The following is a 27,141-nucleotide window of genomic DNA, read 5'->3' as shown; positions in this document are numbered from 1 at the left end:
GTTAGGATAGGGAAGGAAGACTAGTTATTATTATTCAGGATTTATAGCGCCAGCAGGTTTTTTTTATGAATAGACTCCTTAGTGTTCAACTGCTGGGTCAGATTTCACCAATGGTGTTTTTAAATTATCAGATTCCAATTTCAACACCTTGGTATTGGTATGCCCTGGACATAATGAGCACTTAACAATGTGGGGGGACCTCATTGCAAGGGTATTTTTTCTTACAATCCCAGAGTTCTTTTTTAACTAAACTTAACTGTTAAAGTATATGTAAACCCTCTCCTTGTAAAACAACCCATCCAGGTCAAAATAAACAAGAAACGCAAAACATTTGTGTCATGATGTAAAAAACATTGTAAATATACATTTTCCCTTTTTTATAAGTGATCACATAATCTTTGTCTTCAGCTGCATAAGAGCTAGGGGAGGAGAAACTGCCAAACACTGATCTTCCCAGTTAATGGCTATCCAGGGAAGTCTGATCAATGGAGGAGAGCACACAGAGTTCCCAGCATAGCTAGAGATCTGACTATGGTGTGTTTTTTCCTGTTTAGTGTGGTTAGTTTTTAATAGGAAATCAGAGGGACTGACAGGAACACCAGGGATCTCACACAAAGGAAGCAATACATAGAGAAAAGGAGACGTTTTCATACAAGTGCATGGTACAGCAGACACATATCAGAAATATGAAAGGTTGGGTTTACATATTCCTTAAGTCCACCTTAAAAAGGAACTTCACTCTGTCAGCATTGATTATGTCTAATCCTTATGCTGCTAGCATTAGTAAATAGGAAAGTATATCATATTTACTTGTTTCAAACTTTTTTACATTTCTTCAGTTACCTCTTGGTTTCCAGGCCTAGCCAGGAGTCTTCACAAAGAGAGGAGGGGAGGAGGAACTTTCCCTGCTAAGCACACCCCCCTGCCTGCATGCCTGAGCTAAGGGCAGATGGATTCCAGGAAGTAAATGCTACATGAATCATCTGCCCTTACTCAAGATGGCAGCTGCCAGGGGTTGCTTTTCAAAGTGATTTCTTAACAGAATAACGCATGGAGACCTAGATGGATGGGTGAGTTGATTTGAATTTTAAAAATGCATTTAAGAGCATCTTTGGTTTGTGGCACTTGGAAGTAGTGTAGTTCTGCTTTAATGTCATAATACAGTTTTGTATGGAAGCCAAGAGGTATATTCACATAACCTTTTATCAGCTTTGTAAGAGATATCTCCTCCAAGAGATCCAAGTTCCACCCCAGATAAAGAATTGTCTAATTGAATAACAGGCACCTATCTCCTGTCAGATTTTCCCTGAATAAATAAATATATATATATATATATATATATATATATATATATATAGTTTATACTTGTATAAGAATTTTGTTCTGCCACCTGTAACATACCTGTAATAGATTTGTACTTATCACTTAACCTCATGTCCCAATAAAATCAGGATTTTATACATGTCATAGAGTTCCTGAGTGATCACTAATATTTTATTTTGGTGTACAGAGGCCCTTCCACTGAGTACTCTACTCTTTACAGTTTACTTCTGCTTTACGGAGTAGTCACAAAGTTCCACAACTATATTTAAGCAGGCTTCCATTAATGCAGACCATGGAACTCCTAGGTGACTCTGTAACAATCTAGCATTCAGGGGCAGAACAAACAGCACAGCAACATAGATTGCCATTATGGGAACCAATTCTGTAATCCTGCATTCTAAGATGAGACAGGCAGCTGACCACAAATATTATGGTAGTGTAACAGTAATCCAGTAGGAGCCAGCAGTTAGATAGGTCCCTTAGATCTTTTGCCGTATTCTGCCCTTCAGCCAGGAACATGACCACAGCCACACTTTGGCTCAGTAAAGAGTCCATGGGTGTTCTTTTCAGCATTTTTGGGGTGACTTGGATAGGGTTAGGGAAGAGTGGGATGCTTCAAGAAGAACTATGTACAACTGAGGGCACTGACATTCATCTTCTGCAGCACTTTAGGCACAGTCCTTGCAGAGGCCAGTAAGGGACTTGCCTTAATTAAAGCAGATGAAAGGAACACACTTGTTTTTGTAATTTTAGCAAAGTCCCTTTAGCACAGAATAAGGTGGACTAAGCTCTTCAGGATACCAGCCAGTATCCCCTTTCTTTCTTACACTCTCAGCTAACTTCAAACACCAGAAGGGTGGGTAACAGTAGCCCACAGACTCAGTCTCTAGGATCTTTCACACAGTCTGTACTCACAAGCCCTCAGATGAATGAATGACTCCTTCCAAAGTCTGCTAATAGTCCCAGACCAGATCCACCATGAAAACGTCCCCCGGTAAGATTTCAGACCTCTCAGCTAGCCCAGCTGAGGCCTCACAAACAGCAAGCACATGGCAGAGTTGCCTGGGAGGGCAGCGTGCCCTCCAGGCTGGACGTCTCCCACCCAGGACAAGACTGCTCTAGAGCTCAAATAATTTAAACCCTTACCCAGCAGCCATCTGTGTAATGGCCCACAGGATTGACTAAAGCAGTATAAATATTCATGCTGCCCATTTACATTCTTCCACACCTACAGTGAAGGAAATAAGTATTTGATCCCCTGCTGATTTTGAATGTTTGCCCACTCACAAAGAAATGATCAGTCTAAAAATCGAATGGTAGGTGTATTGTAATACTGAGAGACAGAATAGCAACAAAAATTCAAAAGAAATGCATGTCTAATAAATTATGCACTGATTTGCATGTTCATGAGGGAAATAAGTATTTGAGACCCTATCATTCAGCAGGATTTCTGGCTACCAGGTGTCTTTCATACAGGTAACAAGCTGAGATTAGAAGCAGTCAATTAAAGTGAGTGCTGCTAATCTCATTGTGTTACCTGTATAAAAGACACCTGTCCACAGGAGCAATCAAACAATCAGATTCCAAACTCTCCACCATGGCAAAGACCAAAGATCTGTCCAAGGATGTCAGGGGCAAGATTGTAGAACTACACAAGGCTGGACTGGGCTAAAAAACTATCGCCAAGCAGCTTGGTGAGAATGTGACAACAGTTGGTGCAATTATTCGCAAATGGAAGAAACACAAAACAACTGTCAGTCTCCCTAGGTCTGGTGCACCATGCAAGATCTTGTGGAGTGTCAATGAGAACAGTGAGGAATCATCCCAGAACTACAAGTGAGGATCTTGTCAATGATCTCCAGGCAGCTGGGACCACAGTCACCAAGAAAACAATTGGTAACACACTATGCCGACAATAATTGAAATCCTGCAGTGCCCACAAGGTCCCTCTGCTCAAGAAAGCACATGTCCAGGCCCATCTGAAGTTTGCCACTGGACATCTGAATGATGCAGAGGAGGACTGGTTGAAAGTATTATGGTCAGCTGAGACCAAAATCGAGCTCTTTGGCATCAACTCAACTCGCCGTGTTTGGAGGAGAAGGAGGAATGCTGCCTATGACCCCAAGAACACCATCACAACTGTCAAACATGGTAGTGGAAACATTCTGCTTTGGGGGTGTTTTTCCTCTAAGAGGACAGGACAACTGTACCACATCAAAGGGACGATGGACGGGGCAATGTACCGTCAAATCTTAAGTGAGAACCTTCTTTCCTCAGCCAGGGCATTGAAAATGGGTCGTAGATGCATGTTTCAGCATGACAATGACCCAAAACACATGGCCAAGGCAACAAAGGAGTGGCTCAAGAAGAAGCACATTAAGGTCCTGGAGTGGCCTAGCCAGTCTCCAGACCTTAATCCGATTAAAAATCTGTGGAGGGAGCTGAAAGTTCGAGTTGCCAAACATCAGCCACCAAACCTTAATGACTTGGAGAGGATCTGCCAAGAGGAGTGGGCCAAAATCCCTCCTGAGATGTGTGCAAACCTGGTGGCCAACTACAGGAAACGTCTGACCTCTGTGATTGCCAACAAGGGATTTTCCACTAAGTACTATGTCATGTGAAGGGGATCAAATACTTATTTCCCTCATGACCGTGAAAATCAGTGCATAATTTGTTAGACATGCATTTCTTTTGAATTTTTTTGTTGCTATTCTGTCTCTCAGTGTTACAATACACCTACCATTCGATTTTTAGACTGATAATTTCTTTGTTAGTGGGCAAACATTCAAAATCAGCAGGGGATCAAATACTTATTTCCTTCACTGTATGTTCCAGATTTATCTAGGTAACCCTGGAGATACAGAGTGAGAGCAATTAAATCAGCAGCCTGTGAGTCAAACAGCAGACCCTAAATGTGATATGCAGAGCCATACAAAGCAGTGTGCAGGAGCTGACAGTGGAGAGATCTGTATTGTTTACATACAGGTCTCTCCCCTGTTGGAAATCCTCAGAGATCGCTGGGTGCCGGCAGGGAATCACCGGCCAGGACCCGGTGAATGGCAAGCCGTGCGCATGCCCCGTACCCGGACTGCAAAATCATGTATATATGTGTGATTTTGAGAACCCTTGCTACCCTGTTGCAGTGTTTCTGCTATAGGGCGGTGCGGAAGCAGTTAAAGTACATCTTGAAATCATATGGCAGAAATTATCTCACAATTTTCCAAAGGGGTTACATTTTTCGAGGTGAGACGTCATTACTGTTCTCTCAGCGTGAGAAATAACATATGTACATTAACATGCACCCACAAACAACACTGGGCATCACATTCATGTTAATGATTCATAATTGCAAACACTCTGATCAAGGGAAGGTGAAAACAGAGATTTCATACTTCATTGGAACAAATGAAACTGGTTCTAAAACAAATAAGCAAGAATCACTACTAAGAATGGATTTAACCTGACCTGAGAGTTATTTCACAGCATACTGTACATGCAGAGAGAAATGCAGTCAACCAAGGACATTTTATAAATCTATTATTAGTAATATATGGTATGAAACAATAACACAGTTCAAATTATGTAATATATATATATATGTAACTTATCTACATACAGATGATCTGCTTGCCAAGCCTAAAGCTGGTCACACATTGGTCACAATTTGATCCTTGTATGGGCACCCTGGCTGTATACAAGTCGATCCATTGGCATTGAGCTCTCTGTTGGCAGAAAACAATAGTGCTGCGGGGAGATTCTCCTATCAACACTGACTATGTTAATGGGGGAATCAAGCAATTTTCTTTCCTTCTACCCGTGGTGGATGGAAAGAAAATTGCATAATACATGGCCTGTCTAAAGCTACCCATGCAAGCTTCAATTTCAATTATTCAGACCACAGGCTAAACAGCATAGACAGAGGAATCTGCATTTCCAACTATTTTATTCAAGCTTCTGCTGACACCCAGCTGCCTAGATAACCAAACAGTGACTGCATCTGATAGGATGTAGTACTTTGGAAAACATTGGTTTTTGTATAGTAGCAAAGGAAAGAGGAGTACAGTATATGCAGCTGGGCAGGGCATCAGTTTATGTATGAGTAAAGCTCAGGTTCATCTACTTTCACAATGAGAGCAAATATGACTAAGGAAATGTTTTATATATCGCTAAGTTTTTGATTTAAGTAACCAAACAATATCTTGCTTGATCTCCAACTGCTGAATATGTTCCAGAATAATGGCTACATATTAAGAGAAAAGGACAGGCGCATCTGTATAATAGTGTTTTCTCTTATTTTATGACAAGTACTTATATAGCACCATCAATTTACACAGCACTTTACATATTTATCATGCAGTCACGTCAGTCCTTAACCCTCAAGGGGTGTACAATCTAAGATCTCTAACTCACATTCATACATACACATACTAGGGACAATTTAGACAGGAGCCAAATCACCTACCAGAATGTCTTTGGAGTGTGAGAGGAAACCGGAGTACCCAGAGGAAACCCACGCAGGCACAGGGAGAACATGCCAACTCCAGACAGGTGGTGCTGTGGTTGGGATTAGAACCAACGACCCTAGTACTGCCAGGTGGAAGTGTTAACCATTTAGCCACTGTGCTGCTCTTTTTTGACTTTTAAAGTAATCGAATGAAAGGGCTATTCTGTTTTGTGCAACACAGCCTAAAATAATATAAATGGAACAAACAGGTCTTATGCACAAGGCTGGAAGTATTTACCCACAGCCTGGTCAACAAAGGTTGTATCTAAAGCTGAACTCTAGGAAAACAGCTAAATAGGCAAGTTAAAAAATAATATAAAGGAGCTGTTTTTCCTGCCAATGGACTTTGTATTTCTGTCCAAGGTAACAGAATGCAGAGATCAGCAGTGGATTATGTGCAGGAGTCAGGACTGAATGATACAGAGAATGCAGGGGGCAGTAGTATGTAACACAGAGAGTGCAGGGTTCAGAAGTACATAACGCAAAACACATAACACAGTGTACAGAGTACAACCACAAATTACCTCCTCCTCCCAGTACAAATCCCCTCCTCAAACACAAGTTTGCCACAGTACAGATCTTACCCAACATTCCAAAATTCCCCACCCAATACAGATTTTTCCCTCAGCATAGGCTGCACTTCAATACCACCCCCTCAGTACAGACCACCCTGCCAGCCCAACCCCTGTATACAGACATCCTTCCCAGCCCCATCTCAGTATAGACCCCAGAACAAACTACCTCTTCAGCACAGACACCCAACCCAGCTCAGCTAAGCATTTGAATGAGCTGAAGATGGGATTTACATATGAAAGAGCCACTACAGCTCATAGGCAAGTCCAGGTATCAGATCATTCATATACAGATATGTGATGATTGTGTTCTTTTGCAAATCCCATGGAGATATGCTTGGGACAATGCTAAGCTAAAAAAGCAGCACAATAACTGTCACTAGGGCAATAACTAGGGCTAAGCAACCACTTCCGAACTTCCTTTAAAAAGCCATTAATAGACAGCTGAAACTGGTGGTCCTCAAACTACAGCCCTTAGCCATTTATGACCTGCTGGTTGCCTTAAACCAGTCCCTGCAATGAGAAGGCCCTGCATGTATGGCTTTTTCAATGCAAGCTAGAGGAAGCAGCCAAATACAAAATGGAAGCAGATTCAGAGCATTCCTGCACCTGGCAATCTACCTTAGGGACTTTAAGATGTGATCTCCAGCCTGACAGTATGTGCATAGTTCTAGCTGTGACACTATCCCAAGGAGTGGAGTGGGATATAGCCCCTGGACAATGATAAGTGCTACTGATCACCAATGCTGGTAGCCTTTCCACTGACTACCAACACAGGGGAATTTATGTTTGCACTGACCATCAACACAGAGTCTTATTATCCTTCTACCCACCAACACAGGGGTTATTGTTTACTCCAACTAACTGCCGATGCATGGGTACCGTCCTCTGACACAGGGCATTTCTTACCTCTATTGTGCACAGCCAGGCCCATCAACAGTTTGAACAGCAGGAAACTGGGCAATTGTTGGAAAAGTGCAAGGACTTCTAATCTAAGTTATACAAAAGTATAGCTTTGTCTACAAAATGTTTTTATTGGGTGGTTTGCAAGGAATAAAACAAAAATGTAATAAAGACAATAATAAAGCTGAATACAGTAATAAAAATTGTATGTGAAAATATATATTGCTTCTTTTAAAATAACATAACAAAACTGCAGCTAAGGAAAAACTTCACTACTACTTCATTCTCTAGTCTTCAGAAAAAAAATGAAACCATAATTTAATGGATTATGTATATAAGAGCATCACCTTTCTTTATCTTTATTCCTATTAATGAGTGCTATTGCATCACTGATATATTAATCAGAAACTTAGCTATAGAGGGAGATTTACTGGAGCACTCATAATCTGATGCAGCTGTGCATGCTAGACAACCAGCTTCTAACTTCAGCTTGTTCAATTAAACTTTGACAATAACCCTAGGTTCACATCTGAGCGGGTGGTGCTGCTGTGAATCCGCATGAAAATCTGTGCAGCCACACCACCCGCACAGAGAAATGTGGACCCGCGGATGAGTACCATTAGTTCTGATGGCACGCCACCAGCACTGGAAAATGCAACTGTACTGGGAACCAGGGTTCCCGTGCGGGCTGCGTTTTCAAAAGAAGTGCAGGTACTTCTTCCCTTCGTGTCACGGGCACGGGAGTCCATTCAAATGAATGGGCTCTCGTGTTCATGCAAAACGCGGCCCGCACGGCGCATATATGTGAACCAGGGGTAAACCCTGGAAGCTGATTAGTTTCTGTGCAGAGCTGCACCATATTTTGAAATCTCCAGTTTTAGTAAATCAACCTAATAGTTAATTAGTATGTAAAGAACTGCACATTTAAATTATGGAAGCAAATTATTTGCAGCTTAATGTTGTAACAGCGCTTTTTTTGATGCTAACAAACAACATGCTGTTTATTGAGGAAAATCTATTCCATAATGTACATTTTCCTGTTGTGTAGGCAGATGAACTGACCTTGATTTATTTACACAAAATTGTTACGCAAAGACAAAAACACTGTAGCGTTCTGTTTAGTCGGTTATAAGGATGTTGAATAAACGTTCTCATAAATGTAACCTAGGGGCAAATCATAGGATATCTTGACAAAGCCTGGGACTGTGCTCATGAATATGGGTTGTTGTCTTAGATACAGTAAATGTGTGCTGAAAAATGTATTTATTATCACAGGTACTTATATACGCCAACAATTTTTGTAGCGCTTTACATACATATATTGTACATTCACATCCGTCCCTAATCCTCAAGAGGCGTACAATCTAAGGTCCCTAACTCACATTCATACATACACATACTAGGGCCAGTTTAGACTGGATCCAATTAACCTATCAGCATGTCTTTGTATAACAGTTTCCTAGTACAGTATAAATATTGTGAATAATAGAAAACCACAAGGCAGCTTCTGATAATGCCAAAGTATGTTATTACATGGTATATATGACTATTTATGGTCCCATTAAATGTTTTCATATGTTGAATTGCATTGCATTAGGGCAGCCCATTCAATCTGAAGGAGATCTCAACACACCTTGAAAAAACATACCTGCACTAAACAACTGAATTATTGTGTACTATAGTGCAAGTGTACTGTGCAGCCGATCGGATTTCTTATACCTTTTTATAGTGCAGCACACGAGCTGGGCTAGCACCTATAAGAGGAGTTGTGCTTGGAGACTGGGAGCCTCTCTACCTGGAGTAGCAGTATATATAAATATATACGTGTGGATGTCCTGGTTTATGTACGCTGGCTCGGTGAGTGATTTATCCCATGCACAACATTATATGAACTATCTTTACTGCACACACTCCAGTTCCATGATTTTATGCCAATATAACCACAGACAACGGTGATTTTATGGTGAGGGAATGATATAGTTGTCAGTGCCGGGACAAGGTCATCTAGAGCCCAGAGTAAACAAGATGTATAAACATCATGTGTCAGCAAACCCCCCCCAAAAAAAAATTGATCACTAATCTGCATGCTTACCCTCTTCGCATAAAATCACCCTCCTCCCAGTACAAATCTGCCCCCTGGCTGAAATATCCCCTGCCAGCACAGATCTTTGTCCCCCAACCCCGTCCAAGCTCAAATCCTCTTTTCCTTCAAATCACCCCCCCAAAAAAATCACCCCTCCTAGCACAAATCCTCTACCCTTCAAATTTCCCCTCCAAGCACAAATCTTCTCTTCTCACTCAAAATTCCCCCCTCCTAGCACAAATTTTCCTCCCAATCCCCCCTCCCAGCACAAATCCTACCCCCAAATGTCCTTTTCTAGCACAAATTTCCCCCATTCATCCTTACTAGCACCCCCCCCCCAAAAAAAATCCTCTTCTAGCACAAATTCCCTCGCCCCTCTCTCATATCACCAATCCTAGTACACCCCCAAGATTTCCCCTCCTAGAACAATTCTTACTCCCTGACACTCCCCAAATTCCCCCTCCAAACACAAATCCCTGTCTTTCTCCTTCTGGTGCCTCCCCCCATCTTATATGATACTGTGGTGCTCAGGGCAGCCTCCCCTTCTGCCTACCCCTTGTCCTGGCCCTGATAGTCGTACACTCAGAACAGTAACAGAAGATCCTCTAAGGATGGGCACTGAATGTTTATTGCATACTGCAGCAGATGATAATGTGGGAACTTTGAAGTTTTTGTTCCGCAAGCTGTAGCGATTAATAATTAAGGAGATGAAGTCCTATTGGGATAAAACTACTTTAATGGAATATCTAGCAGTGGAGCGGATCCTCCCTGTTGTGAGTATAAAAATAGTTCCCTACCTTTGAACTGGCCACAGGTGAATTGAAAAATAAATGGAGTGATACATTGTCTTCAGCCTCAAATGAGTTGATGCAAATATAGTCTGAAAGTACCAGAATAGTTTCTCAACACGCACCCACTTTGGGCAATGTACTGTCCTCTAGTTATTTTACTTCCAACAAAACCCAAAAAGGAACATGGCTGAGTTTTAAAGGTAATTACATGTGCGGTATAGGCAGTTGTCCCTGTTGTCCTTGTACAAGAAAAGGGGAGGAATTTAAATCCACGATTAATGGTAAGGTTTACAAGATTAAAAACTTTATCAACTGCAACACCAAGCACCTAATATAGTTGATTATCTGCAGAATTTGCCAAGTGCAATTTGTTGGTAGAAAAACTAGGAGGTTGCAAGATCGCCTCCATGATCACATATATGATATACAAAAAAATAATTCTACAAATGTTGCAAATCATTTTAATGGTGCACATGGATGTGATCTCAGTGCTTTAAGCATACAGGACACTGAAGGTGGGCAGGTCTCCTAGGGGGAGGGGACCTCTTTAGGTTGTTGTGCAGATGTGACGTCTTTTAGATTTTTTATTTACATGCACATATTCTCAATGGTTTAAATTTTGTTTCCTCCCCTTCCTGCTTCCTCCAGTTCTCAACTAGCCTGACTATGCCCTACCAGCATCTGCCGCACATCCTTTGCACCAATTTTAATCATTGGTATTTTTAGTACCGATCTTATGGTTTTCTGCTTATCCTGATGTCCCTACCTGTCTTAATGACCCATTCGCCCCTGTGTTGGCATTTATCACATTGAGGGTATTGGAGACAGGGCAGGGACATCATGCTATTGATCTAAAGTATATATAATTTTATATATATTTTTGTCATTTAAAGATGGATTACTTATATATTTATGCACGATGGGGTGTTTCTTACTTTATGATATATTGTTTTTGTTTTCATTACATATTTTGGTTCACATTTTCACTCTTTATGTCTTTTTGTATTCTTTTTATTTATTTGTTTACATATTTATGGATTCATCCCTATTGTGTGGCATTATGATTTTTGCTCATATCCTTTGTATTGGAGCATTGAATTTTGTGTGCTGCATTTTGCGGATGTTGAATATGTTGTTTGTTTTATTTTCCAATAGTTTTTATTGGATAGTTTTACAAAAAAAACAAGTAGTACAAATGAACAATGTTCTATCATACATACAAATATAAGACACCAATTACAACTAAGTTGTCACAAAACAATTGTCAGTTGAGGCAAAACGCATATTAGAACACAAATCGAGGTTAAGTGTAACTCACCCAACCAATATAAAAAGGAACAATGTAGAATAGAGGAATAGTAATAGAGAAAGCAAAGAAAAGAGTGGAAGAGAAGGTCAAGATGAGGGACATTAAGGCAGAGAAATGTATTTAATCCATGGGTTCCATGTGTTATTAAATTTTTTCAAACTACTGTGCAGGATACAGGTGAGTTTGTCATTAACCATAATCCAGTTCAGTTTCTTTTTAACATAGTCAAGCGGAAGGACCGATTGCTTCCAATGTCTAGCTATAGTGATTCTCGCTGTCAGAAACATGTAGGTGACCAACTTATGGGACTTCTTGGGAATACTATCTGGAAATTTATGAAAGAGCATCGCCTATGGGGATCTGCGAATATTTACTCCCATCACTGAATTAACAAAATTAAACATGCAAATCCAAAATCAGGTTGCAATCCGACATTGCCACCAGATGTGATACATAGACCCCACCTGGCCACAATACCAGAAACATATCACAGAAGCAAACAGATGCATCCTCGCAATCTGAGTAGGGACCAAATATCATCTCAGCAATGTTTTATAGTTTGCTTCAAGAAACTGATGGAGAAAATAAAATTACAGTTGTTAGGTGGTGGCGGGATAGGCTTCTCCAAAGAGAAGGGTTTTTAGGGATTGCCTAAAAGTGGATAGAGTAATAGATAGACAGATTGGGGTATAAAATTACAGAGGATGGAAGAGGCTTGGGAGAAGTCCTGTTATCGGGCATGGGAGGAAGAGACAAAATCACTAGAGAGCAGGAGGTCTTGGGAGGAATGATGAGAATGATTTGGTTGATATTTTGAGACTAGGTTAGTAATGTAGCTGAAGGCCAAGTTGTGGATGGCTTTGTCAGTTGTTAGCAGGCCTTTTTTCTCAGACAATACGTACAGGAACACAACCTGAGTCAACCCTTATCTCCGCCTCTACCCACCTCTGATCACCATTCCTTGGTTCCACCCCCTACCCACCTCCTAGTACGTTTCCTTTGAAAGAATACAGAACCAAGTATAATTATGTGCTGCTAAGTAAATTGTATAGAATGTGTTAATGATAAAAAGAAAAGCAGTATAATAGATCACCACCAGCAGCAGCAATAGACCCACCCCCCAGCAACAATAGACCACCCACAACAAAATACTCCCCCCAACAACAACCGATCTCCCTGCAGCCAGCATCAAAGGACCCTCCAGCAGCAAGCAGCAATAGACCCTTCTCTCAACAGTAGATCCCTCCCAGCAACAACTGACCCTCCAGCAAAATAGGACCCACCCACAGTAATCATAAACTCCCAGCAGCAACAGACACCACTGAAGAAATAGATCGCCACCAGCAACAACAGATTCCACTCCTGCTCCAGATGAACAAAAAGCCCTAGTTGTTACTATTTTGAATTTTATTCATTGGGTAAGCAGAAGCCAGTGGAAGGATTATCAGACACTGAGCGGTTGGTAAGATGTGGAGTCTGGCAGTCATTCAATGTCATTAATGTATGGATTGTATGAGCTCTGTATATACAGCACTGGCCATGCCAATAAAAGTTTGACTTGAACAGCAATTGTAAAAGCATCATTCACAATTTTACAGTCATGACCAACAGCCCCCATTTTTACCCATGATAAATATACACTCACCAGCCACTTTATTAGATACACCTGTTCAATTGCTTGGTAACACAAATTGCTAACCAGCCAATCATATGGTAGCAACTCAGTGTATTTAGGCATCTAGACGTGGTGAAGATGACTTGCTGAAGTTCAAACAGAATGAGGAAGAAAGGGGATTTAAGTGACTTTGAATGTGGCATGGTTGTTGGTGCCTGATGGGCTGGTCTGAGTATTTCAAAAACTACTGATCTACTGGGATTTTCACGCACAACCATCTCTAGAGTTTACAGAGAATGGTCCGAAAAAGTGAAAGTTGTGTGTGCAAAAATGCCTAGTTGATGGCAGAGGTCAGAGGAGAATGAGCAGATTGGTTGCTGCGACATTCAGATGGTAGGGTCAGAATTTGGCATAAACAACATGAAAGCATGGATCCATCCTGCCTTGTACAACAGTACAGGCTGCTGGTGGTGATGTAATGCTGTGGGGGATATTTTCTTGACACTAGCAAGGAGTACCTAATAAAGTGGCCGATGAGTGTGAATCTCTGCAGTAGGTACTAAACCATGTTACTCAGGAATTAATTAAAATACAGGTGCTGTACATTATACAATCATGGCAAGTAACTGAAGAGAGCCTACAAACAATCAAACAGAAAGAAGTAATCTGATTTGAAATGTTTCACTGAACATCTGTAACTCAAGATCTGTTGTGGAAGTTTACACCTACAGTTGCAAGAAAAAGTATGTGAACCCCTTGGGATTACGTGGAGTTTTGCATGAATTGAGCATAAAATGTGCTCTGAACGTCATTTAAGTCACAACAATAGAAGAACACAGTCTGCTGAACATAATACTACACAAACATTAGATGTTGTCATGGTTTAATTGCACATAACATGTAAACATTCACAGTGCAGGGAGGAAAAAGTATGTGAGGCCCTAGCTTAATGACTTCTCCCAGAGCTAATTGGAGCCAGGAGTGAGCCAACCTTGACTCCAATCAGTGTGATGATATTGGATGTGTTGCTGACAGCTGTCCTGGCCTTAAAAAACACACACCTGTTTAGGGTTTACTGGTTTCAAGAAGCACTGTCTGATGTGAACCATGCCTCGCAGAAAAAGCTCTCAGAAGACCTACGATCAAGAATTGTTGACTTGCATGAAGCTGGAAAGGGTTACAAAAGTATCTCCAAGGTAAGACAGACTGTCTACAAATGGAGAAAGTTTAGCACTGTTGCTACTCTCCCTAGGCGTGGTCGTCCTGTAAAAATGACTGCAAGAGCACAGTGCAGAATGCTGCATGAGGTAAAGAAGAATCCCAGAGTGTCAGCTAAAGACCTACAGAAATCTCTGGCACATGCTAACATTTTTGTTGACACATCTACAATAAGGAAAACATTAAACAAGAATGGAGTACATGGGAGGACACCACGGAGGAAGCCATTGCTGTCCAAAAAGAATATTGCAGCACGTTTGAAGTTTGCAAAAGAGCACCTGGATGTTCCACAGCACTACTGGCAAAATATACTGTGGACAGATGAAACCAAGATTGAGTTGTTTGGGAAGAACACACAACACTATGTGTGGAGAAAAAAAGGCCCAGCACACCAACATCAAAACCTCATCCCCACTGTAAAACATGGCGGAGGGAGCATCATGGTTTGGGGCTGCTTTGCTGCCTCAGGGCCTGGACGGATTGTTGTCATTGATGGGAAAATGAATTCCAGAGTTTATCAAGACATTTTGCAGGAAAACGTATGACCATCTGTCCGCCAACTGAAGCTCCGCAGAGGATGGGTGATGCAACAGGACAATGACCCAAAGCATACAAGTAATTCAACAAAACAATGGCTGCAACAGCACAGAATACGCCTTCTGGAGTGGCCCAGTCAGAGTCCTGACCTCAACCCGATTGAAATGCTGTGGCATGACCTTAAGAGAGCGATTCACACCAGACATCCCAAGAATATTGCTACACTGAAACAGTTTTGTGAAGAGGAGTGGTCCAAAATTACTCCAGATCGTTGTGCAGGTCTGATCTGCAACTACAGGAAACGTTTGGTTGAGGTTATTGCTGCCAAAGGAGGGTCAACCAGTTATTAAGCCCAAAGGTTCACATACTTTTTCCTCCCTGCACTGTGAATGTTTACATGTTATGTGCAATTAAACCATGGCAACATCTAATGTTTGTGTAGTATTATGTTCAGCAGACTGTGTTCTTCTATTGTTGTGACTTAGATGACGTTCAGAGCACATTTTATGCCCAATTCATGCAAAACTCCACGTAATCCCAAGGGGTTCACATACTTTTTCTTGCAACTGTATATGGCTGTTTATCCTTTGTTTATTGGACTTATATATAACAGATGTTGAAGTACATAAAACAGCTCATACTTCCTTCATAGAGATGAGTGAGTAATTAAAAATGCACTTCACTCAGGATAAAGATGACCAGATCACTTATCACAATTCATTTCATTTGACTCATCAGGCTGTTCCCTGCAACAGGTCTGCCAGGGTTAAAATCACTAGTAGTGAATATAGGCAGGTACATGGTTAGATACTACAATGATTGAAGAGCTATGAATATGCTGGGTTTTTGTCTAGCCAATACCACCATGCATGCCCTTCAGGAGTGGAAAGGGGTTTAATGGGGAAAAAATAGAGCCCCTCAAAACATGAATATCTCTGATGGGCTCTGGTTTCTCACTGGTGCACAAAGAGGTGGTGAGGGAATATGGGCTGGAAGCTTATATGACTTCCCTGACACACAGGTAAGTTAGAGTCCACTCCCTAATGAACCTGTCGAAAACAGCAGAAATTAAGGTATGCACTAAACACAAAAACTGAATTAAAACAATTGGTGAAGTCTTCATTCACCAGTTTTGTTAAAAAAAGAATGTTTTATGCATAAATTCCTTTGTGATCTTCTTACTGCTACAAACAGTACATTCGATATCTGGTTTCCACTAATTAGGGTTTCCTCACATCTGCATTGTAGAGCTCCCAATTCTAAAGGTCTGGTACCTTTACTCTGTGCCATTTTCATCGATGCCCAGGAACAAGGCTGAAGCCACCATGGGGGAATACTCAACCTTAAGGCAGGTCTCCACTCTTACAGATGAACGTACACAGTGGACACTTGCACAACAACTGTCCCCCAGTTAACTATCAGGTCCCCCATGACAATGTATACCTTCACTGTTGACTTGCAATTAGGAGAGACATGCTGAGCCCATATCCATGTCCACCTGTCCAATATTTTCAACTACCTTTCTCAGAACCAGAACTTAGTGCTTAGCACAGGTTCTGCACGTGCACTAGAGACTTAACTTGAGCTTCCGTAACTTTGAACAGGATTGTGACCTCGGCGGTGTATCTGTTGGGGATACAGTACACTGGCAAAAGGAATGCTAACAACATCTCCCTCGCTGCTAGAGGCCAGCCCACCTGTAACAGGTACACGCTAATGGCAGGCTACTTAACCGACTGTTTTCATTACCTTTGGTAACCACTTAACTGACTTCACACCAGGATGACTCTTAGTGCTGTCTCTTTATACCCCAATGTGTCAAGTGACCCAAGCTGTAAACTAAGTGTAGAATATGCCGGTTACTTGTATTGCACTCCTTTAAGAACTTCAGACCAGGCAGAAAACAAAATTTCAATGCTTTACTTAGAAAAAGTGCAAAACATGACATGTCCACATGCCCAAGAACAGCTCTTCCCTACATCTCTAAACTCTTACTCAGGCTTCTGTGCTGATAAAGTCCATGGTTATGACCCAAGTCCAGCAGCTGGTGTTTTGGGGTGAACCCCCAGGTTTCTACATCATGGCAGCAAGATGTATCGCTGATCCCTCTTCAGCCAAGGACTGATGGCAAAACAGATAAGAGCAAGACTGAAGACTCTCCGCTCTGGACCACGATCCCTTTTATATATCCAAGATCAATGGGTTGTACAAAAAAAGCCAGCCAAGAGGAAAACCCAAGAAGTAAGGTTAACCCTAACCTTCTGTCCGGGGCAGAACCTAGCTAGATAAATTTCAAACCGCTTATAAGTATAGTAACTGGTATGTGGAGTCATGCTGCAAGATTCCAATTGTCTATTTTCCACAATGTCATAGCTAATTGATGCTTTCATTCAATCAGTACCTTTGTGGTGACACTGAACCATATTATGTTAGAACTAGTCATTGCTGAGCTGAAAGATGATTAAATGTAAATCTAGAGAGTACAGGAAGGATAAAGCTCAAAAGACCCACACTTATTTTTTTTTAATACATTAATATAGTGAATTGGGGTATGTGCTGCAGTTTAGTGTGAAAGGGAATAGGAAACTATAGGGGCCCATTCACACCTACATGTCTGTGTTATCCTACACACTGCAACCCACACAGTTAACAGTGTGAAACTGGCCTGAACATTGTTTTTGCTTTTATACTATTTTTGTTTTGTATTATGTTTATTTATCAGTGTCACATTGAAAAATATTTAAGATTAAAAAAAATAAATAAATACATTTTAAATAACTTTGCAATACATTGTAGAACAATATTTATACTATTTATCTATAGTGACGCTATTTTTTGAAACTAACATTGACCAAAGAAGAAAAAAAGTGAGTTTGTTTACATCTGTTTGTCTATAGATTGTATAGAAATAACATAATTTTTGCGAGATAGTATTACCAAAAGAAAGCCTTGGTTATCCTGAAAAGTGTATGTTACTATATTATCATAAGTGTATCAAATGTATTGCAGAATAAACAGGCCCATAGCAGAAACTTAAAGATTACTCTGGTCTGTAGGGGTATACAGGATAAATTAACAGATCACCCATCTGAGTACCAACCTGTAATATTCATTCATGATGCTTATTTTATTTTTATTTTGTTTCTTCTTTTTTTAGGTTGCTTTGGAATATGCTGTATAGTATTTGACTGAGCTGAATGACATATTATTTAGAACAGGTATTTGTTGTTCCTCCACTGGGTTGAGCAATTCAGGGAATATTCATGCACTAATGCCACATTTCCATAGTCCTTTTGATATGGTCAGTCATTTCTTGAAGTCTGCTAAAGGCAATATATTCTAGTTATAAGGGACTATGCCACTCCCTATTTGGAAGTCATCCCTCTTCGAAGTATAGTGCCTCATCCAAAAGAATAGTCAAAAAGCTGTTTCAGTTTTTCAGGGTAGGCATTCCCATGGAGGTCCCTAGAGATCAGCGTATCCCATATATGTCTCAGGTAACTAAAAAGCTTTGCAAATTGCTTAAAGTGACACAGTTATGTATGCAGTGTACCATCCGCAAACAGATGGGTTGCTAGAAAGGTCAAAGAACCTATTACTGAAAATGGTGGATAAACAGAGAAAGAACTAGGAATGTCCTATACCCAGGGGCGGACTGACCATTTGGAAACTCGGCACTGCCCGAGGGCCCGGGGTCAGTAGGGGGCCCCATGAGCTGCCCCTGGTACCTTTTTCATAGGCTTTTTTGAGTTTGGGCAAGGACACAGGGGCCCCATGATCCCGTATTGGTCGGGAGCCCCATGAGTTTTCAGTCCACCCCTGCCTATACCCTATTTGATGTTCTCTACCAGAGAGTGCCCAGTCTTCCGCAGGGTTCTCCATCTTTGAGTTGCTGTACAGGAGGCACCCAAGGTGGCTGTTGGATATTGCTAGAGAAACTGAGAGCTCTCCTCATAGTATGATTGAGCATGTTGCACTAATGCAAGATAGAATTGCACATGTAATATATAGTGAGAGCAGAGTTGGCTCAGAAGAGGATTTACAATCATGGGGTTAAGATCTTTACCTTTTCACTTGGCAATACAGTGTTGGTACAGTATTAGTGCTCAAACCAGATGGGAGTTGGAGATTTTGCAATGATGATTTTCATCAATTGAACAAGTTCCCTAAGTTTGACACCCATCCCATGCCCTGCATAGACAAGTTAATTGGCCGAATAGGAAAATCCTGATATTTAGAATAGGATATTTCATCCCATTCAAAAGTATGCTGTTGCTTGTCTAGATAATGTTGTCATCAATATTGTATATTGGGTCTCTCATTTGACAAATGATCTCCTGACCAACATGACAAAAGGGAAGGAGTAGGTAATAACTAAGCAGTCCTCCAGAGCAGAAGCAGCCTTTGAGTCTTCAAAAAAAAACAAAAAACAGGCCAGTGTTGGCCAGATCAGCCAGTGTTGTACTATCCTTACTTCTCTATGAAATTTGAAATACAAACCAATGCATCAGATTTTGAATTTGAAGCTGGGATTGGCTCAAATGAAATGTGGAGGAACACCCCAATATTATCCACAGCAGAAAAGTGAAGTTCAACTAGTTAAAACTGGGCTTTAGATTCCCTTAGATATTAGCTGTTGAGTAGACATCTAATAACTGATCATGCTCCATTGAATGGCCCAATAGAAGTTGGGCCATTGAAGGGACCTATAGGAGTAGTAAAGGGTGGGTCCTCGCCATCTAAGATTTAAAGTTTACAATAAAGAAACACTCTGGTGTTAAGATGGGTTATGCATATGCTTTGTCCCTGATTCACTCATGCTTGGCAACTTGTATTCCAACCCCAAGGTTAAGATAAAAAGGGGGTATGTGACAGCAGGCCAATAAAAACTTCTTGTATCCAGGATGGGAGGTATGTGCAAGCATATTCTAGATTCCATCAGTTTGCTGGATATTATCCATGGGGAGCTGAAGTTATTTTAAATGGCTGATTAGACAAGGGGCACAGCTGAAACAGTGATAGTAGCTTTGGTCCCTATATAAACTCCCAGGCTGCTCAGGGATTCTGCTTCTCCTTACAACCAAGGACTTTATTTGCAGACAGTTAGACACCTGGGCAGCAATAGGTTGCTCTATGTCTGTTAGCCAGGGATCCTTAGTAAGTCACCAAGTGCTAAGGCCTTATTTTCTTGGTTTTGTTTTTTTTCTGTTTTTGCTCCTATAGATAGGTCTGCAAATTAATTACATATGTGTTTTACCGAGTTTCTCAACTCATCCAGCTGCTGAGCCAATATACACAGTAGCGCTCACCCACGGAGGGGCCACTGGGATAGACAGGTTCTCCCTCAGTAGTACAAAGGCTACCAGTCACTCAAGCACGGTTCCACGTACACCGACAATTGAGGCTCAGTCTAGGTCACAGGTGTCACACTGCGTTCCTCCAGCTGTTGGAGAACTACAAGTCCCATCATGCCCATGCCTTTGGGAGTCATGCTTGCAACCGTCAGCCTTGCAATGCCTCGTGGTATTTTTAGTTCTGCATCAGCTAGAGGGCTGCAGTTTGACACCCCTGGTCTAGGCAATGTCTTTTTAGTAGAAGAACATTAACAGGAAAGGGGTTCAGGGTAACAGGATACTCAAAAATGATCAGTAACAAGAATAGTGTCGGGGATCGTCGCGCCGCTGGTCCCGGCGCAGGCGCAGTACACCTCCCTGTACGCGAGCGCCGGGACTTGGCCGACCGCGGCAATCAGGTTCGCGCATGCGCAGTAGTGACCGCGGGCGCGCGCCTGGCAACAATGACAGCGCAGGGCGGGATATTTAAACGGCCCTGAGCTGTCATTCAGTGCCTTTTGGTCTTTTGTATCCTGTGAACCTGTGAACCTGTCTGAAGTAAGTTGCTGACCCGGATTGTGCCCTGACCTTGCTGTTTTCTCCTGTTTTGACCCTTGCTTGCCTGACCTCTCTCCTGAATGCCCCCTATTGGATCTGACCTGCTGTTGCTGACCTGGCGTGTGACCCGACTATTCTCTGCCCGCTGCTCTGTACCGCACCGTCCCCATAGTTACCGACCCGGCTTGTATGACCCTGCTCCTGCTCAGCCATCCATCCATCCATCCATCCGTCCCTCTCTACGGGGTCTCCAGACCTCCTCATACCTGGCTCTCTCTCGTGGGAGCCCCTGGCGAATACCCCTACCACTGACGGGTGTCCTCAGTAGTCACGACCTGGTCCTGGGGTACTCCAAGTCCATCCCCACCATCAGGGGCCCTGGTGAACAAGTACCCTGGGGCTTAGACTCCGTGCGCTGGGAACATCCGACCAGTGGAGTGCTAGTGGTACCGCCGGGCGGTCCCTTACAGTACCAAAAGGCCATGACTGAGCCTAGAGGAGGGCCCTCCCCGTTAGAGGAAATTTGCAGGCACCTAGCTACTTTGACGCAGGCCGTAACGGTCCTGCAGGACAGATGCATGCAGCTGGAGAATCGCATCCAGACTGGCTCTATTTCTGATCCTGCCCCACAGGCCCCGGTTTCTGCACCCCCGGCCCTGGTAGCTCAGGAGCCAGCCTCAGGGGCTTCCGCCCCGCTCCCTATGGTAGAACCCCGAGTACCCCTACCGGAGCGTTTTCACGGGGACCGCACACGCTTCCGGTCATTCCGCGACTCCTGTCTCTTGTTCTTTGAGCTACAACCCCGTACCTTCCTGACCGAAAACGTGAAGGTAGGATTCATTATTTCACTACTACAGGGTGAACCCCAGGATTGGGCCCACCGGCTAAGGGGAAACAATGATCCTCACCTGGGATCGGTCAATAGTTTCTTTGAAGCAATGGCCATCTTGTATGATGACCCACAGCGGGCAGCCTCTGCCGAAGCGACCTTATATGCGCTCCGACAGGGCCGGCGGGCGGCAGAGGAATACGCCTCTGATTTCAGGCGGTGGATGGGGGACACACGCTGGAATGAGTTCGCTCTATTGCACCAGTTCCGTATGGGACTCTCCGATCCCTTGAAAGATGAGCTGGCCCGGGTGGAGGTTCCCGAGTCTCTAGAAGACCTTATTGCCCTGACAATTAAGATTGACCGAAGACTGCGGGAACGCAGGCTTGAGAGGTCCGGCCAGGGTCGCGGAAATACCTGGGGTCCATTCCTAGGCCCCAGCCCACCAACCCGACAAAGCATCCAGAACCCACCACCAGGAGATGTTCCGGAACCTATGCAGCTAGGTCTGGCACGGCCTAAATTATCACCGGAGGAACGCCAGCGCAGACGAGCCCAGAACCTCTGCCTTTACTGCGGTGAAGCTGGTCATATGGTGCGATCCTGCCCTCAAAAAATGAGTAAGTGCACCCGTTTTTCTTCCTTGTCTATTAGCAATACCTGTCCTTCGCAATACTTAGTAGTGCCCCTCTCCTTTCAGCTTCCAGGAAAGATCGTGGAGGTGACAGCCATAGTTGATTCGGGGGCATGCAGCTGTTTCCTGGATCTAGAGTTTGCTCACCAACAGGGTATCCCTCTCCAACACAGACAGAAGGGCTTCAACATCTTTTTGGCTGATGGTTCCCAGATAAAATCGGGGGTAGTTAATCAGGAAACTCCCCCCATTGCCACTATCATTGCCAACCAGCACCAGGAGTTCCTCCGCCTGGACGCTATTGCATCACCTCTTTTCCCAGTCATTCTGGGGCTCCCATGGTTACGGGCCCATAACCCCCAGATTGACTGGGAGACCGGGTCAATCTCGTTCCCTTCCCCATACTGTCGGGAACATTGTCGCACTTCGGGCCCCGCGGGGCCCCGAGTTCTCCTTTGCTCCGAAGGAGACTCCGACTTGAAACAGGTTATTCCCGCAGCCTATCATGGGTTCCTGGATGTGTTCAGTAAGCGGGGAGCCGACACTCTGCCCCCCCACCGCCCGTATGACTGTCCAATCGACCTGTTACCAGGCTCTGAAATCCCTTTTGGGCGTATTTTCCCCCTATCTGAGCTTGAATTGGGGGCCCTGAAGGAATATATCGAGGACAGCCTCCAGAAGGGATTCATCCGCCCCTCCACTTCTCCAGCAGGAGCGGGAATCTTCTTCGTGGAGAAAAAAGACAAAACCCTGAGACCTTGTATTGACTACCGGGAGCTGAACAGGGTCACGATAAAAAATCGTTACCCATTGCCATTGGTACCAGAACTGTTTCAGAGCCTAAAGGCTGCGGCTATTTTCACAAAGCTTGATTTAAGGGGGGCCTATAACCTGGTACGCATAAGAGAGGGGGACGAGTGGAAAACTGCTTTCCGTACCCGGTTTGGCCACTTTGAATACTTGGTCATGCCATTTGGGCTGTGCAATGCACCAGCCACCTTCCAACACTTTGTGAACGACATCTTCAGGGATTTTTTGGATGTCTTCGTTATCGTCTACTTGGACGACATACTAATTTTTTCACCCTCTCTAGAGGATCATAGGATACATGTGGCAAAAGTTTTGGGGCGATTGCGGCAGCATGGGTTATATGCTAAGGCGGAGAAATGTTGCTTTGAGCAATCTAGCATCACGTTTCTAGGCCTGATTATCTCCACTGCGGGGGTCGCGATGGACCCCCAGAAGGTCTCTGCAATTTTAGATTGGCCTGAACCCACGGACAAAAATGGTGTCCAACGGTTTATAGGGTTCGCGAACTTTTATCGGAAGTTCATCAAAAACTTCTCGGGTCTGGTCTCCCCCATTACCCAACTAACCAAACTTGGAACCCGGTTCAAATGGACACCAGAGGCTCAAAAAGCTTTCGAAGCTCTGAAAAAGCTGTTTACCTCGGCACCCATCCTGGGCCACCCGGACGCGGCCCTGCACTACATCTTGGAGGTAGATGCATCGGAGAATGCGGTAGGATCCATCCTGTCTCTGCGGAAAGGCACCAAAGAGTTACTCCATCCCGTAGCATTCTTCTCGAGGAAACTCACCCCAGCAGAGAAGAATTACGATATCGGGGATCGAGAGCTGCTGGCTATCAAAGCAGCGCTAGAAGAATGGAGATACCTGCTGGAAGGTGCCTCACACCCTATATTGATTTTCACAGACCACAAGAATCTGGAATATCTGAGGACTGCCAAGCGTCTACGCCCACGGCAGGCAAGATGGGCCCTGTTCTTTTCCAGATTCAATTTTCATATTACTTACAGGCCCGGATCTAAAAATACGAAGCCTGACGCGCTATCTCGTATGTTTGAGGACTCCGAAGAAGAACTGGTACCCGACACTATCTTGTCCTCAGGGAACTTCTTGGCGCTCCAGACGGACCTTCGCTCCAAGTTAATAGAAGCATCTACGGCCACACCAACCCCAGTTGGGGTATCCCTCCAGAACAAAGGGGGACTCCTGTGGAAGGAGGATTCTATCGTGGTACCTGAGGAAGTCCGGACCCTGGTTTTGGGGCATTGCCACGATCACCCGCTGGCGGGTCACTTTGGCCCAGTCAAGACTCTGGAGCTTCTCCGGCGCTCGTTTTGGTGGCCAAACATGGCTAAGGATTGCAAGCGCTACGTGAGATCCTGTACCATCTGCCAGAAGAGCAAACCGTCAAGGAGCAAAGCCTGGGGGCTGTTGCAACCTTTGCCGATTCCCGAACGGCCTTGGCAGAAGATCGCGATGGACTTCATAGTCGAGCTCCCACCGTCACAAGACCACACAGCAATTCTGGTGGTTATTGATCGCCTATCCAAGATGGCTCACTTTGTGCCACTAAGGAAGACTCCGTCAGCAACCGAGACGGCGCGAATATTTATCCGGGAGATCGTTAGACTTCATGGAGTACCCGAGGACATCGTCTCTGATCGAGGGGTCCAGTTTACATCTAAGTTTTGGAGGGCTCTGTGCAAGGCCCTGGACATCAAGTTGTCCCTCTCCTCCGCGTTCCACCCTCAGACCAACGGTCAGACCGAGAGGACGAACCAGACCCTGGAGCAATACTTGCGTTGCTACACGTCTTTCCTGCAGGATGATTGGCTGTCTCTTTTACCCCTGGCGGAGTTCGCTTATAACAACGCAAGCCATTCGGCAACGGGGCAGTCCCCATTCTTTTCGAATTATGGGTTTCACCCTGTCTTTCTCCCTGACTTGGTCTCTGAATGCCCAGTTCCAGCCACGCAGGATGCGTTGACCTTCTTCTCCGTCAATAACAAATTACTCCAGGAAGCCATCGCTCGGGCCCAAGAGGACAATAAGAAGGAGTTTAACAAGAAACGAAGAGGGGATTTGGCGTTGCGGCCTGGGCAGAAGGTGTGGTTGGCCACAACCAACTTAAAGATGCTTTGTCCCTCGAAAAAATTGGGACCTAAATTTGTGGGGCCTTTTCAGGTAAAGCGGATGGTCAACGAAGTGGCATATGAGCTGATCCTTCCGGCCACGTTCAGAATTCATCCAGTTTTCCATGTATCTCTGCTGAAGCCAGTGATCCCAGATGCCTTCCCAGAACGAGAATCCAGACCCCCTGAGGCCATAATGGTCGAAGGACAAGAGGAATTTGAGGTGGAAACGATCCTTAAGTGCCGAAGAAGGGGGGGCCAGACCTAATTCCTAATTAAGTGGAAGGGCTATGGTCCTGAGGACAATTCCTGGGAACCGGCTCATAATGTCCACGCACCTAGACTAGTCCGGGAGTTTCTTCGTGATCACCCGTGGTGGAGAGATCGGGTGGGCATCCGGAGGTTGCCCGTAGGGGGGGGGCAATGTCGGGGATCGTCGCGCCGCTGGTCCCGGCGCAGGCGCAGTACACCTCCCTGTACGCGAGCGCCGGGACTTGGCCGACCGCGGCAATCAGGTTCGCGCATGCGCAGTAGTGACCGCGGGCGCGCGCCTGGCACCAATGACAGCGCAGGGCGGGATATTTAAACGGCCCTGAGCTGTCATTCAGTGCCTTTTGGTCTTTTGTATCCTGTGAACCTGTGAACCTGTCTGAAGTAAGTTGCTGACCCGGATTGTGCCCTGACCTTGCTGTTTTCTCCTGTTTTGACCCTTGCTTGCCTGACCTCTCTCCTGAATGCCCCCTATTGGATCTGACCTGCTGTTGCTGACCTGGCGTGTGACCCGACTATTCTCTGCCCGCTGCTCTGTACCGCACCGTCCCCATAGTTACCGACCCGGCTTGTATGACCCTGCTGAATTTTTTGTTGTTATTCTGTCTCTTATTCTGTCTCTCAGTGTTACAACAATACACCTACCATTTGATTTTTAGACTGATCATTTCTTTGTGAGTGGGCAAACATTTAAAATCAGCAGGGGATCAAATACTTATTTCCTTCACTGTACATACACACACACCCATACATACACAAACACAAATACATACATACACACATACACAGACACACACGTCTCCCCTCTGGCTCTCTCAGCCTGTCACACTCCGTTTCTCAGCACTCTGGTCACAGACCGTTCTTCCCCTTCCTCCCACTGTTATATGCTGAGTTCTCACCAGTCTGTGAAGTGTCCTCCTCCTTGGGCTCTGTCAGTCTCTCTCCTCTCACCAGACCGGACTCGGAGTATGCTTGCACAATCCATCCTGCGGCCCTCCCCATCCTTTCAGGAGCCTTTCATAGGACCTCCTAAGGAGCCTGGGCTCTCAGGTAGCGTGTGAGTACCTGAAAGCTTAGTCCACCCCTGGTACCAGCACTCTGCTCCAAATCCATCAGCTGTCTGATCGATCTGGCCCTCGCTCCCATGTTATATCCACTCGCCAAATGCGAGCAGGCAAGTGGAAATTTTGAGGCTTGCATATATAATGTAACACTAACGTGCTAGGCTTGAGCATGCATCTAGCATCATTTTTTAATGCACAATACCACCCTTTGCAATTTACTAACAAATATTTCCCTTTAGGCTTCATTTACTTAGGTGTAAATGACTGTCTTTAAAGGAAATTACAGTGGGAGAAATGTATCAAACCTAGAGCAGACAGTTTGGACAGTTAAGCTTTAAAAATTAACCACTTCCTGTCCGGACACTTTTACCCCCTTCCTGTCCAGGGCAATTTTCAGCTTTCAATGCTATCACACTTTGAATGACAATTGCGCGGTCATGCAACACTGTACCCATATGAATTGTTTACCATTTTTTTGAGACAGATAAAGCTTTATTTTGGTGGTATTTATTCACCGTTGGGATTTTTATTTTTTTTGCTATGTAAATAAAAATGTCCAAAAAGTTTTTTAAAAAAGTGTTTTTCTTATAAAATTTTGCAAATAAATAATCTTTCATCATAAATCTTGACCAAAATGTATTCCATTATATTTTTAGTAA

The 27,141-nt window shown here is 43.9% G+C and overlaps 1 protein-coding gene across 1 annotated transcript in view; it reads right to left on the bottom strand.

Moving 5' to 3' along the window:
- CFTR (CF transmembrane conductance regulator) overlaps window positions 1-27,141 on the bottom strand; it is a 200,484-nt gene that overhangs the window by 18,089 nt on the left and 155,254 nt on the right. The window lies entirely within an intron of this gene.

Source organism: Staurois parvus, unplaced genomic scaffold (genome assembly GCF_062004578.1).
Source record: "Staurois parvus isolate SC_StPar_1 unplaced genomic scaffold, SC_StPar_1.0 ptg000120l, whole genome shotgun sequence".
In the NCBI taxonomy this organism is placed as follows: Eukaryota; Metazoa; Chordata; class Amphibia; order Anura; family Ranidae; genus Staurois; species Staurois parvus.
This window is presented reverse-complemented; position numbering and strand designations above follow the sequence as displayed.